Source organism: Salvelinus alpinus, chromosome 21 (genome assembly GCF_045679555.1).
Source record: "Salvelinus alpinus chromosome 21, SLU_Salpinus.1, whole genome shotgun sequence".
Taxonomy (NCBI): Eukaryota; Metazoa; Chordata; class Actinopteri; order Salmoniformes; family Salmonidae; genus Salvelinus; species Salvelinus alpinus.
Window position 1 is genome coordinate 22024397 of NC_092106.1, and position 12244 is coordinate 22036640.

The window sequence follows — 12244 nt, forward strand, 5'->3', positions numbered from 1 at the left end:
CTTGTGCTTCTAGTTCCGACAGTGCAGTAATATCTAACAAGTAATCTAACAATTCAACAACAACTACTTAACACACACAAATCTAAAGTAAAGGGATGGAATAAGAATATGTACATATAAATATATGGATGAGTGATGACCGAGCAGCATAGGCAAGATGCAATAGATGGTATAGAATACAGTATATACATATGAGATGAGTAATGCAAGATATGTAAACATTATTAAAGTGGCATTATTAAAGTGACTAGTGATCCATTTATTAAAGTGGCCGATGATTTTGAGTCTGAATGTAGGCAGTTTGATGGCCTTAGAAGCTGTTTTTCAGTCTCTCGGTCCCAGCTTTGATACACCTGTACTGACCTCGCCTTCTAGATGGTAGCGGGGTGAACAGGCAGTGGCTCGGGTGGTTGTTGTCCTTGATTAACTTTTTGGCCTTCCAGTGACATCGGATTCTGTAGGTGTCCTGGAGGGCAGGTAGTTTACCCTCGGTGATGCGTTGTGCAGACCGCACCATCCTCTGGAGAGCCTTGAGGTTGTGGGTGGTGCAGTTGCCGTACCAGGCGGTGATACAGCCCAACAGGATGCTCTCAATTGTGCATCTGTAAAAGTTTGTGAGGGTTTTAGGTGACAAGCCAAATTTCTTCAGTCTCCTGAGGTTGAAGAGGCGCTGTTGTGCCTTCCTCACCACACTGTCTGTGTGGGTGGACAATTTCAGTTTGTCTGTGATGTGTACGCCAAGGAACTTAAAACTTTCCACCTTCTCCACTACTGTCCCATCGATGTGGATGGGGGGGTGCTCCCTCTGCTGTTTCCCGAAGTCCATGATCATCTCCTTTGTTTTGTTGACGTTGAGTGAGGTTGTTTTCCTGACACCACACTCCGAGTGCCCCCGAGTGACCTCCCTGTAGGCTGTCTCGTCGTTGTTGATAATAAAGCCCACTTCTGTTGTGTCGTCTGCAAACTTGCTGACTGAGTTGGAGGTGTGCATGGCTGCACAGTAATGGGTGAACAGGGAGTACAGGAGGGGGCTGAGCACGCACCCTTGTGGGGCCCCAGTGTTGAGGATCAGTGAAGTGGAGATGTTGTTTCCCACCTTCACTAATAAGAGCAACACGATGTAAAAGGAGCAGAAAAATCCACACTTGATAAAAACCTTTTGTCACCGACTCTGCACTATACCCCATAGAAATACAAAATCACTTAATTTAGCCTTTCTTCGAGTGAGGAAAAAACTGTAAATGATTCTGTCTATTCAATAAAGTATTTGAAGCAAGCATACCTACACAGGAATTAACATCTAATTATACTGGACAAAAATATAAACACATCATGCAACAATTTAAGATTTTACTGAGTTACAGTTCATATAAGGAAATCAGTCAATTGAAATTAATTAAATTAGGCCCTAATCTATGGATTTCACCTGACTGGGAATACAGATATATAATAGCTGGTGCACGATATCTAAGGAGGTCTTGAGCTATTGCTCACCTGAGGTAGAGTATCTCATGATAAACTGTAGACCACACTACCTACCTAGAGAGTTTATCTGTATTTTTCATAGCTGTTTACAAACCACCACAGTCAGAGGCTGGCACTAAGACAGCACTGAATGAGCTGTATTCCGCCATAAGCAAATAAGAAAACGCTCACCCAGAGGTGGCGCTCCTAGTAGCCGGGGACTTTAATGCAGGGAAACTTAAATCCGTTTTACCAAATTTCTATCAGCATGTTAAATGTGCAACCAGAGTTAAAATAACTCTGGACCACCTATACTCCACACACAGAGACACATACAAAGCTCTCCCCTCCTCATTCCTGCTTATAAGCAAAAATGAAAGCAGGAAGCACCAGTGACTAGATCAATAAAAAGGTGCTCAGATGAAGCAGATGCTAAGCTACAGGACTGTTTTGCTAGCACAGACTGGAATATGTTCCGGGATTCCTCCAATGGCATTGAGGAGTACACCACATCAGTCATTGGTTTCATCAATAAGTGCATCGAGGACGTCGTCCCCACATTAACCGTACGTACATACCACAACCAGAAGCCATGGATAACAGGCAACATCCGCACTGAGCTAAAGGCTAGAGCTGACGCTTTCAAGGAGCGGGACTCTAACCCGGAAGCTTATAAGAAATCTCGCTATTCCCTCCGACGAACCATCAAACAGGAAAAGCATCATTACAGGACTAAGATTGAATCGTACTACACCGGCTCTGATGCTCGTCGGTTGTGGCAGGGCTTGCAAACTATTATGGACTGAAAAGGGCTGCAAAGAGCTGCCCAGTGACACGAGCCTACCAGACGAGCTAAACTACTTCTATGCTCGCTTCGAGGCAAATAACACTGAAACATGCATGAGAGCATCAGCTGTTCCGGAAGACTGTGTGATCACGCTCTCCGCAGCCGATGTAAGACCTTTAAACAGGTCAACATTCACAAGGCCGCAGGGCCAGACGGATTACCAGGACGTGTACTGCGAGCATGCGCTGACCAACTGACAAGTGTCTTCACTGACATTTTGAACCTCTCCCTGTCCGAGTCTGTAATACCAACATGTTTCAAGCAGACCACCATAGTGCCTGTGCCCAAGAACACAAAGGTAACCTGCTTAAACAACTACCGACCCGTAGCATTCACGTCTGTAACCATGAAGTCCTTCGAAAGGCTGGTCATAGCTCACATCAACACCATTATCAACACCCAGAAACCCTGGGCCCACTCCAATTTGCATACAGCCCCAACAGATGATGCAATCTCTATTGCACTCCACACTGCCCTTACCCACCTGGACAAAAGGAACACCTATGTGAGAACGCTATTCATTGACTACAGCTCAGCATTCAACACCAGTGCCCTCAAAGCTCATCAATAAGCTAAGGACCCTGAGACTAAACACCTCCCTCTGCAACTGGATCCTGGACTTCCTGACGGGCCGCCCCCAGGTGATAAGGGTAGGTAACAACACATCCCCCACGCTGATTCTCAACATAGGGGCCCCTCAGGGGTGCGTGCTCAGTCTGTTCCTGTACTCCCTGTTCACTCATGACTGCAAGGCCAAGCACGAATCCAACACCATCATTAAGTTTGCTGATGACACAACATTGGTAGGCATGATCACCAACGAGACAGCATATAGGGAGGTCAGAGACCTGGCCATGTGGTGCCAGGACAACAACCTCTTCCTCAACGTGATCAAGACAAAAGGAGATGATTGTGGACTACAGGAAAAGGAGGACCGAGCACACCCTCATTCTCGTTGACGGGGCTGCAGTGGAGTAGGTTGAGAGCTTCAAGTTCCTTGGTGTCCACATCACCAACAAACTATTATGGTCAAAGCACACCAAGACAGTCGTGAAGAGGGCACGACAAAACTTATTTCCCCTCTGGAGACTGAAAAGATTTGGCATGGGTCCTCAGATCCTCAAAGGGTTCTACAGCTGCACCATCAAGAGCATCCTGACTGGTTGCATCACTGCCTGGTAAGGCAACTGCTCGGCCTCCGACCGCAAGGCACTACAGAGGATAGTGCGAACGGCCCAGTACATCACTGGGGCCAAGCTTCCTGCCATCCAGGACCTCTATACCAGGCGGTGTCAGAGGAATGCCCTAAAAATTCTCAAATACTCCAGCCACCCTAATCATAAACTGTTCTCTCCGCTACCACACGGCAAACGGTATCGGAGCGCCATGTCTAGGTCCAAGAGGCTTCTAAACAGCTTCTACACCCAAGCTATAAGACTCCTGAACAACTAATCAAATGGCTACCCAGACTATTTGCATTGCCCCCTCCTCTTTTACACCGCTGCTACTCTCGGTTGTTATCATCTATGCATAGTCACTTTAATAACTCTACCTACATGTACATATTACCTCAACTAACCGGTGCCCCCGCACATTGACTCTGTACCGGTACCCCCCTGTATATAGTCTCGCTATTGTTATTTTACTGTTGCTCTTTAATTACTTGTTTCTTTTATTTCTTATTCTTATCCGTATTTTTTAAAACTGCATTGTTGGTTAGAGGCTCGTAAGTAAGCATTTCACTGTAAGGTTGTATTCGGCGCATGTGACTAATACTATTTGATTTGAGATATGCATCTGTTGGTCACAGATACCTTAACAAAAAAGTAGGGGTGTGGGTCAGAAAACCAGTCAGTATATGGTATGACCACCATTCGCTCATGCAGCGCGACATCTCCTTCACATATAATTGATCAGGCTGTTGATTGTGGCCTGTGGAATATTGTCCCACTCCTCTTGAATGGCTGTGTGAAGTTGCTGAATATGGTTGTTTAATCAGCTTCTTGATATGCCATATCTGTCAGGTGGATGGATTATTTGGCAAAGGAGAAATGCTTACAACCAGGGATGTAAACTAATTTGTGTAAAACATTTTAGAGAAATACGCTTTTTGTGCATATGGAAAATGTCTGGGATCTTTTATTTCAGCTCATGAAACATGGGACCAACACTTTACATGTTGAGTTTATATTATTGTTCAGTGTATAATGACTGTTGTGACTGTATATTGTGACTTGATATGAATATAAAACATACAGCATAAAATCGTAAACAGACTCTTTTTGACCGCAAATGCGTGTTTGAAACTGGGACTATTTATATGTGTATATGTTCGGTGTAGTCCGACGACAGAGAGCACATCTCACACAGTGGAAACTCACTTTCATATCAGAGGGAAGAAGATGGGCGTTGCTTGAAATGACTAGCTCCTGAAGAATAGCACTGAGAGTCAGAGGTCAATTTCCTGAGTTGTCTGAGAAGCATAGAAATATTGATGTTTGAAAGTCTGATAGCAAGTCTGAGCCAGAATTGTACCAGTGACCTTAAGATAGCCAAGCCAATACACCAAGGACTGCACCAGTCCAGACAATTTGGTATAGGCACATAGTACCATATAATGATTTTAGCACTGTGGTCTCTAGTAATTTCAGTGAAAGGGAGAGATAGATGTAGGAGTGAGGCCTGTCTGCAGTCTGTCTCAGTGGGGGAAGCCTCCAGTTGGGTTCAGTTACAGTTCTGCTCCTGTCCAGGCCTGGCTGATGAAAAACTTTTGTTTCTAATAAAAACAATGACTTCACTTCGGGAGACAAGTTAGCGTTCTGATGTGCAGACGGATTCAGGGAGGCTCAGGCTGCTCAGAGAGATTGGCGTTTTACAGGGTATAGGATCCCTCGACAGGGACTGTACAGGGAGGGACCTCCTCTCTACTGTGGAACTGGAAGAGGAGTGTTCAACCCCCACCAGGTCCTCTATGAGCAGGCATCTCTCTGGTCAGCGTGCCTACCTGTCCTGGGGAGTGGAAGACCCAAGGCCTCTGGAGTGGAGTATCATGCAACCTCATATCATGCAACCTTACAATCAAAACATATAGCCCAACGTTGATAGAACAACTAAATTAATACCTCTAAATGAATATAGGAGCACCTCATTTTTCGCTCAACACGGAATAGTGCGCACTCCCTCAAATCGTTTGGAGAAAATATCCTTTCCATTTTATTCAGCTTTGTTCAATTGTATTCTTCATACTATAAAATAATGCGACGGAATTCTAAGCAAATCTTGTCTGTAAAATGAACTAGTGTATCTCACAGCCATTTGGCATAGCCACATCAGGACAACTCAGAGTATGCTATTCTGTTCGTCTGAAATAGATTAAAAAAAAATTATATTATGTTTCTTTAGACCCATCTAAAATAAATAATGGTTGTATTGCATCAGTGGCTTGTGTGGAAGCCAGGAGATACTAAATGTGTTTATGTTAATTAACGGTCAGTTACCGTGAGACCGACAGTTATTTGCTTGACAATCACCGGCTGACAAAATTTTGTGACCTCCACAGCCCTAGGGACATAACTTTGAAGTCACAACAAAATATATTCCAAACCCTTCTAATAGACAAATCATATTTAGCTAAAAATGCTATAGGGCCAATGGATGACAGGCTATACAGGAAGTCTGTATTTACAAATCATTAGGTCTATTTGCTTGTTTCGAATACTGTACGGTTATCAACTAAACATACTAGGAGATGTTTGCCATAATATACCCTTTTGGTCAGTATGAGTTGATGAGTTTATATACAGCTTGTCTAAAATATACATCATTCTTCTATGATGTGTACAGTAAGTGTACAATGTCAATGTGCATACATATATGTCTATCTATTAGTGTGTGTACCAATGCCAAACCTCTCTCAACCCCACCCTGCTCTAGTCTGAGCCTGGTGCATAGAGAGCACTGCTGAAAGAGAGATTGTTTCTGAGAGGCAGAGACCTCAGAGCCGATTCAGCCTCGATCCTTTCACTACTGCTAATTTACTGCATGATCCGGAATTTTGTCTGCCTGGCGGTATGGCTGCAGTTCAGGGCACCGCAGGACACTAAATCACGTCAGCTGTAGATCTGTAGATCCGCCTGGAGGCTAGGCTGTGTGTGACAACCATCGGGCTGTTATCATGATTTCAGGGCAGATGATGGGCCTGGTAATTACGACAGTTACATCACCTACATTCATTCATTGATGGCAGCTACATACATTTCACCACCTTGAGACATGATGATTCATACTGGAAGAGGTATGGAACAGTCATTCATTTATACTTATGTCACTGTTTAGAGGCAAAGCAAGATGCCTTGCTGTGCTTGTTCTCATGGTGATTCTTCCTCAGGCTGGCTAAATCAAACACCAAAAGGAGAACCTGTTTCCTATACAGTGGGAGTTTTTTGCAGTTTTGAAAACAAAAGCAGATGTTCCCAAGAGGGACAGGATTTTTTGGAGTGGTATGTTATAAAATGTTGAAAACAATAGCAACATTTGTTCCGAATCTCTAGAGTTTCTGCCTTGCACACAGTGACAGACTGTACTTCTTTCTACTCCTTCTCTCTTCGGTTTGCCTTTAGGGACTAAAGACAGAGGAATGTGATCCCATAGTGGTCCCAATATTAGCTTCCCAAATGTAGCCACTCCCTCTAGTACCTTACTCCATTCAGAGAGTCAATGTTTGAAGCCATCTGTTCAGAGTTGGGTGTATTATAAGCTGCAGAGAAAATAAACAAATCAAATTTCATTTGTCACATGCGCCGAATACAATAGGTGTTTTATGAAATGCTAACTTACAAGCCCTTAACCAACAATGCAGTTTTAAGAGTTAAGAAAATATTTACTAAATAAACTAAAGTAAAAAAAAAAAATAGAACAGAACTGGTGACAGAACTGGTGACCCCGTGAGCCACAAACACTCATAAATCAGTGTCCAAACTAAACTTATTCCCCAGTCAGGGCTCATCTCGAACCTACTTCACATTGGTTATGTCCCAAATGGCACCTTACTCCCTTTATAGTGCACTACTTTTGACCACAGCCCATATGGCTCTGGTCAAAAGTAGTGCACTATATAGAGGATAGGGTGCAATTTGGGATGCATGCATGGTCGTCTCCAAACCAGATCTCTGTGGTTTGTCTGGATTTCATTTGACTCTTGAAGGAATGATTTAATCAAAGTATTGAAAATCCATTGTGCTGTAAGTTTTAATCATCTACTGTAGGAAAGTCTGTGCAAGACCCAAAGAAATAAGAACATGGTAGAAAACGTATTTACAGCTGAAGATGAGAGGAAGCATTTAAAACTTCTCGGAAACAATCATATCATTTTATCAGCATAAATCATAGCCAGTCTAGAGACCCTAGCATTAGTTCCTTCTGCATGTTTTTAGGTGGGCAACCCTTTTCATTACCCAGACCAACACACTAGACTAGATCAAATGTGCCAATAACCCCCAGCCAACCCCCTAGAGACCCGGAAATCCATACTAACAATCCATTTAGACACACACTCTCCCTCCCTCCCACCTCCCCTAATAGGATCACCCATGGCTGCGGTTCCACTTATGGAGGCTGAGGAGGCCTCTGAGGGAGCAGTAGATCTGCCTGTATGGACATAGCAGAGCCAGACGGCCAGGCCTGTAGCTTAATGCAATGCTCTGTATAAAGCTCACATCGGAGATGTTCAGCACGAGGTGAAAAGGTCATCATAATGATCAAGCTCCGACTGCCTGTCAAAAACTGATCTTGTTAAATCCACTGATGAGTCTTGTGATTGCACTAAGTAATGTCACACTGTCTGTATGTCATTCTGAGAAGGGAATTCTCACTGTTGTCCATCTTGTCCACATACAATACTGTATCTATGTTTGATGTCATGGATGGTAATCGTTTTCATGCCTCTTTGTACTGCTGCACTTTAGTAGGAACACTGGGCGTTTAAAGGGGTGGGGGTAGTTAACAGAGCTCCTACTGGCGTTCCCAAAGCTCTCACAGACACATCTGCTTCACTTTTGACCCGCTCCCTCCCATCTGAACCCCTACTGCCGTTTCTTCCCCCGACCCCTCCTCCTCTCCCTTCCCCCGACCCCCATGGTCTCCCTAGCCCCATGCCGCTTTGTGGAGGTAGGCTGGGCTGAGAGAGAGTGGTGCTGGGCTGAGAGGAGAAGCCCTGTTGAGAGAGCTGGAGTGGAATAAATTCCTCCAGTCATCATCCCTATTCACTTCTCATTGTTCCTGCCCTGACTCCACACAGATCTACTTTTACTGGCCCAGGCATCCAGACCTGAGGCGCTTGCCAAACGCTCACATTGCAGCCCCATTTTAGCAAACATGGCACTTACAAAGGGATTTCAATAGCGTACAAAGGAGTGCATGTGCTCCACCCTGCTGAATACTGACAGGAATAAAGTTCTTTATCTCTCGATAGAATACTTAAGAATAACACGGATGGGCATTTTTAAAAAACACACTACAAAAGGAAGAAGGGAGTCGGAGTAGCTATTTCTAGAATCAAAGCTTTGGCCTTTCACAGAGTACTGTAGGCTATACCTACAGAACAATTTACCATCTGATAGTAGCTAGCTAGTTTGTGTTTTAACTTATTTATCATGGTCTAGAGGGCATTCCTGTACTTTATCTAGTCTTGCATTCTGGGGAGAACACTCTCTGGACTCATGTCTCTTCCACTAATGAACAACCAGAATCCTAAATTAGGCTGTATTCCCTTAATCCCATTAGCTATGTCTTTTTACTTTAGCAACACGCTCCTGAATTAACTCACTTCCCCATTCTTTTCAAAAGTAATTTATTGCCATGTGCATTCTGTTAGATTGGTATGTAGGTTTGAGAGTTCTATAAAAAAAAAACAATAATGTGTTCCACATTTATCAGAGCATGGCGGGCCAGACAGGCAGGGTAAACCAGTCATGTTCAACTAAGACATGTCTCCATGGGGGGCAAGAAAAATATTGTTTTCCAACACTGCTGAGGAATCCACACTGACCCGTTTAATATCCATGATGGCAAAGACACCAGTAGTCAGATGATCAGTCACTCCGTCAATAAAACCTTCGTTGATGGTATTTGAAGTAAAGCTAGCCTGTTAGACAGCAGTCTCAGGACCTGAGAGATCTAGTAGTCTCTCATGTGGCCTTTCAACAGGTTGATAGATAGACATCCTCTGTCTGTCCGTCCAGCCCACTCCATACCAAAGCGTTCATCTTTTATTGGGTATTTCTATAGAGCCTGCCTGCAGGCAGCCTGAGCCCTGGCCATGAAGGTTTACTGGGAAGGACCAGGGGAGGAGGTAGGAGAACTGAGCCGCTTCCCAAATGGAACCCTATTCCCTATATAGAGCACTACTTTTGGCCAGGATCTGTAGGGAATAGGGTGTCATTTGGGGCACAACCGTGGGCTGTTTTGTAAAGGACAATGCTATAACTTACAGATTTTTATGTTTCTCACAAAGCGACAGCATAAAAGAAGATTCTCCAAGGTGACGGCTAGACTGTAGAGTTCGGTCCTCAACGATGGGAAATGTATCCCATCCCACATTTGGATCCCAACTTCATCTCATTTACATTGATGTAGTGTTCAACCGTCTGGAGCTTATTCATTCTACATGGAGCTTTCAGCCTTTCGCTATCGGGGAATGGAGTAGAACCGGGTAAAATATGAGGCATATTGGATAGAAGCCCTGTGTTCTAGTGCTTAGATAGGCAGGGGTAAGGGATGGAAGGAGGGAGCAGGCGACGTGGAACAGAACAGATTAATCCAGTCTCCTCAAACCCTCCCCAGCCAGTCCCAGTCAGAACCACTGATTAACATTACAGGCCTCTGGTCTCGCTCTCTCTGTTCCACTGAGCTCATTACAAAAACAACAAAAAAAATAGGTCCCCGAACCACAGTACAGTATAATATTTTCTCTGTTATGATGGATAAACACTCCTGAAATAAACAAGAGTAATGCACATTAGTCCCCCTCCTTTTCAGGGCAGCATGTGATTGCTGTATCATATTTATCTCTTACAATATTCATTGGCCCGACCAACAATTTTGCCGTTATGGACCTCCTTGCACACACACACCCACGGGCTAAATTGCTTCCGATAGAGGCCTGTGTTGCCATGGCAACCCCCCAGTCACATTGTGGGCTGTTAGTTAATAATTCAGTGATAAATTAACGGTTTTGTGAGGAAAACAGGTGCCAGAATGTCAGAGAGCTTAGGGGGAATAGCTGGATGGAAAGGGAGAGAGAGAGCGACAGAGGAGAGAGAGCGACAGAGGGGAGTTTCTTCCTCTCCTCTTGTGTTGACCAAAAGCTGCTGTCTGAATGCAGGCTCTTAATCTAAACTCAGACTCTGTATGGCTGGGCACCACCGTGCAAGTTTTTATTTAGTGAAGAATGCAGCGTAAAAGGGGGATTGTAAAGGAGTAGAAATACAGTACTCAATAGTTATCTGCAGCATTGTGTCTTCCACAAGCGTGGGTCGCCCCTGAGGACTACATACTGGAGGGTCAAAGGTCAAAGGCAGGGGGTGCAATCTTTACTCCTGCTGGTGTTTAGAACTGTGTAAAAGCCAAAATACCTCTCACCCTAGCCCTACATACCCCATGAGTCAATTATTAAACCAGTGTAGACCACAAATGTAGAAAGTTCACCGCTTGCAATTCTGTGGAAGAATTAGAATTTACTTCAACAATGTTCACAAGATGCACTGCAAACTATGGCCGGGACAATACCAGTATTGTGATACTCGTTAGTATTGTGGCAAGAAAACAAAACATGAAGTGGATTTAACTTCTTCAGGAAAACAGCCCTAATGCTGGAAACAAACACCATTACGTTTTTTTTACCAAGCTAACGCACACAATCATTTTACATACAGCATGTTTTTAAAATGACCAAAGTGTTTGGTCTGCTTCGTGTTTTCTTTTATGCCATGGAACAAATATCATGATACTGGTATTGTTACAGCCCTACTGCAAACTGACCACTTTAGTGTGGACCAGTATAAAAGCTCTGGTGGTGAGTTTAAGCTTTTAGAGAGGATTTTCCTCCTCTCATCCTGCCTCTCATCAAGTCAAGGCCTGCTGGGCCTCTCAGATAGAGAGAGAGTGAGATGTTCTGGCTCTGCACCAAACTGCCCTACTCTGGTCTGGCCAATGGGCACGGCCGCCAGTCTGTTAGAGATTGGCATCACCATGGCCCGCCTGCCTCACCCACTGGGAGAGAGAGAACTGCCCTCAGAGCACATTTTTCCTGGTTGTCCCTGGCGCCTGCCAGAGGTAATTCATATCACACTCTCTCATGCAAAAAATGTAATCTAATACATTATGGAGTGGTTCCTGGTACGGGGCCGGCTAGACAGTGCAGCCTCAGCATCCTCCTCAACTCAAAAAACATGCCCACACACACCTTGTTAAGACCACATTAAGCCTTTGCTGGCACCTGCCAAGCCTCCATGATGATCCAAATAGAAAACATTAGTGAGCAATACAATAACATAGCCTACTATAACATACGTGAAGAAACCACTAAGAATAACCTGAAAATCCTCCTATGCTTTTATATGGTTTTAGTGAATTAACAAGAGGGATACTTTTAGCTGTGATTCATAGAAGTACATAAATAAAGTAAGACAGAGTTCTATGTTTAGGCTGGATTGGAGGCTTCGGTCAACTGGCTTCTTTGAGTACCACAGGGAGGGGGGAGGGGTGCATTTACACAGCTCCTTCCCTATTTTGACTCCTGGTTGACCCAACGTTTAACTCCCACTCTTCCTTCTATTCCCTGGAAGAGACAAAATAGCAAATATCCCAAATAGCACCCTTTTCCCTTTTTAGTGCACTACTTTTAACAAATATAAAGGGAATAGGGTGGCATTTGGG

The 12244-nt window shown here is 44.1% G+C and overlaps 1 protein-coding gene across 2 annotated transcripts in view; it reads right to left on the bottom strand.

Annotated features, from left to right (window-relative positions):
- LOC139548062 (nucleoredoxin) overlaps nucleotides 1–12244 on the bottom strand; it is a 75200-nt gene that overhangs the window by 20744 nt on the left and 42212 nt on the right. The window lies entirely within an intron of this gene.